Source organism: Schistocerca serialis, unplaced genomic scaffold (assembly GCF_023864345.2).
Source record: "Schistocerca serialis cubense isolate TAMUIC-IGC-003099 unplaced genomic scaffold, iqSchSeri2.2 HiC_scaffold_1184, whole genome shotgun sequence".
In the NCBI taxonomy this organism is placed as follows: domain Eukaryota; kingdom Metazoa; phylum Arthropoda; class Insecta; order Orthoptera; family Acrididae; genus Schistocerca; species Schistocerca serialis.
The window spans coordinates 200,001-202,388 of record NW_026047386.1 but is presented as its reverse complement, the minus strand read 5'-3'; the positions used below and the strand labels follow the sequence as shown (position 1 = coordinate 202,388).

The 2,388-nt window shown below is 54.8% G+C and overlaps 1 pseudogene; it reads right to left on the bottom strand.

The window, feature by feature from the left end:
• Positions 1 to 1,278: 1,278 nt before the first annotated feature.
• Positions 1,279 to 2,388, bottom strand: part of LOC126434224 (large subunit ribosomal RNA) — a 2,994-nt pseudogene continuing 1,884 nt past the window's right edge.

Here is a 2,388-nt window from a genome sequence, read left to right as displayed (position 1 = left end):
ATATCGCATCAAGTAGGCTGTCCGCTGACATAAATGTAGGTACATCATATAGACTCATAAGTGGACGACGCTTTCGTGGAGGTTCACACCTAACTTTCTCGCTTAGTTGTTTATTACCTAAGATCTTTTGGCTGTCTTCTGGCGAGGCCGTCTCGACTATCAGCACATTCTTAGAGGTACGGACACTGTTGATCCTGATTTTATCTTTCTTTGGATCAACACACTTTTCGAAAGCTGTCTTAGCAGCTTTGATGTCTTCGCCAGGTTTAGGTTTTATAAAAACCGTGGGTGCCACTTTTTTGATGTTCTGTTCAATTTTCTCTTTTGCTGTTGGCGCCTTGGCCACAGGGGCTTTGGCAACCGCAGCATACGTCCGAGTAGGCTGACTTCTAATCCTTTTATTTTCTTTTTCTAATTCTGATATTCTCCCCTCTAACTGGGAGTGAACAATTGCCCAATTAGCAATGAAGTCTCTTATCTGGTTTATCGCACCATTGCTGATCTTTCCATTTTTGACACTCGAGTCCAGCAATTTCAAAAATTTCGAGTGTCGCTCAGCAACTGTCAAATTCATCTCGATTTCCGATTCGGAAGCATCTAACACATTACCACTCTCTTGATTTTCCGCCATTATCGTATTCAAAGAGAGTGAAAGATGGAGGCCCGTCTCTTGCCCCGGACCGGCCTCTCTGGCATGGGGGGAGGCTACATGCAGCTCGCTCACCGGTCCCGCCCCTTGACCAAGAGCTGTCAATAACTGAGCTGCCAGGTTTAGCACGCCGTGGGTACAGCGCACTAGTCCTCTTCAACAGCCACACCACTATAGTTTTCACCCGCTCCCTTATCGGCGAATGCCACCCGCATTCCGGGAGAGCGGATTCACTCTCCGTCCTTCGCCCCTTACTAGCCCAGGTTCCCACCAAAGGCCAAGGACCCGGTCCTACTCAGGTGCCGGGCCGGTCCCCCAGACGTTCAGAGGTCTGGACCCATCTAACCTAACCGGGGACATGTCACCACGCCCCGGCTTGGCAGAGCATGCCTCGGAGCCCAAGACAAGGCGAGTGACCTTCGCCGACTTGGGGCAAGATCCCACCACAGCAAATGCACCTGTCAGAACCGGTGTACAAGTTGTTCAGCACACCGTCGTGCCCCTGCCCTTCAGTCGCCCGAAGGCTTAACAGCTCCACCTCTAGAAGGCGGGTAAGGGCACTTGAGAAGGAGAGGCTGTTTGAGACGCATCCTTCCCCACACTGCCTATTACCAACCCAGAGCCTGCACACCTTGCAGGCCCTTAGTATGAGACAGCCGGAGCTAGTAGATAGGGACAGCGGGAATCTCGTTAATCCATTCATGCGCGTCACTAATTAGATGACGAGGCATTTGGCTACCTTAAGAGAGTCATAGTTACTCCCGCCGTTTACCCGCGCTTGCTTGAATTTCTTCACGTTGACATTCAGAGCACTGGGCAGAAATCACATTGCGTCAACACCCGCTAGGGCCATCGCAATGCTTTGTTTTAATTAGACAGTCGGATTCCCCCAGTCCGTGCCAGTTCTGAGTTGATCGTTGAATGGCGGCCGAAGAGAATCCGCGCACCCGCGCGCCCCCGGAGGAGCACGCTAAGGCGGACGCGGCCTCGCAGCAAGGAAGATCCGTGGGAGGCCAAGGCACGGGACCGAGCTCGGATCCTGCACGCAGGTTGAAGCACCGGGGCGCGAACGCCGCGCAGGCGCGCGCATCCTGCACCGCCGGCCAGCACGAGGCCAACCAACGGCGAGAGCAGACCACGCCCGCGCTAAACGCCCGCACTTACCGGCACCCCTACGGCACTCACCTCGCCCAGGCCCGGCACGTTAGCGCTGACCCACTTCCCGACCAAGCCCGACACGCCCCGATCCTCAGAGCCAATCCTTATCCCGAAGTTACGGATCCAATTTGCCGACTTCCCTTACCTACATTATTCTATCGACTAGAGGCTCTTCACCTTGGAGACCTGCTGCGGATATGGGTACGAACCGGCGCGACACCTCCACGTGGCCCTCTCCCGGATTTTCAAGGTCCGAGGGGAAGATCGGGACACCGCCGCAACTGCGGTGCTCTTCGCGTTCCAAACCCTATCTCCCTGCTAGAGGATTCCAGGGAACTCGAACGCTCATGCAGAAAAGAAAACTCTTCCCCGATCTCCCGACGGCGTCTCCGGGTCCTTTTGGGTTACCCCGACGAGCATCTCTAAAAGAGGGGCCCGACTTGTATCGGTTCCGCTGCCGGGTTCCGGAATAGGAACCGGATTCCCTTTCGCCCAACGGGGGCCAGCACAAAGTGCATCATGCTATGACGGCCCCCATCAACATCGGATTTCTCCTAGGGCTTAGGATCGACTGACTCGTG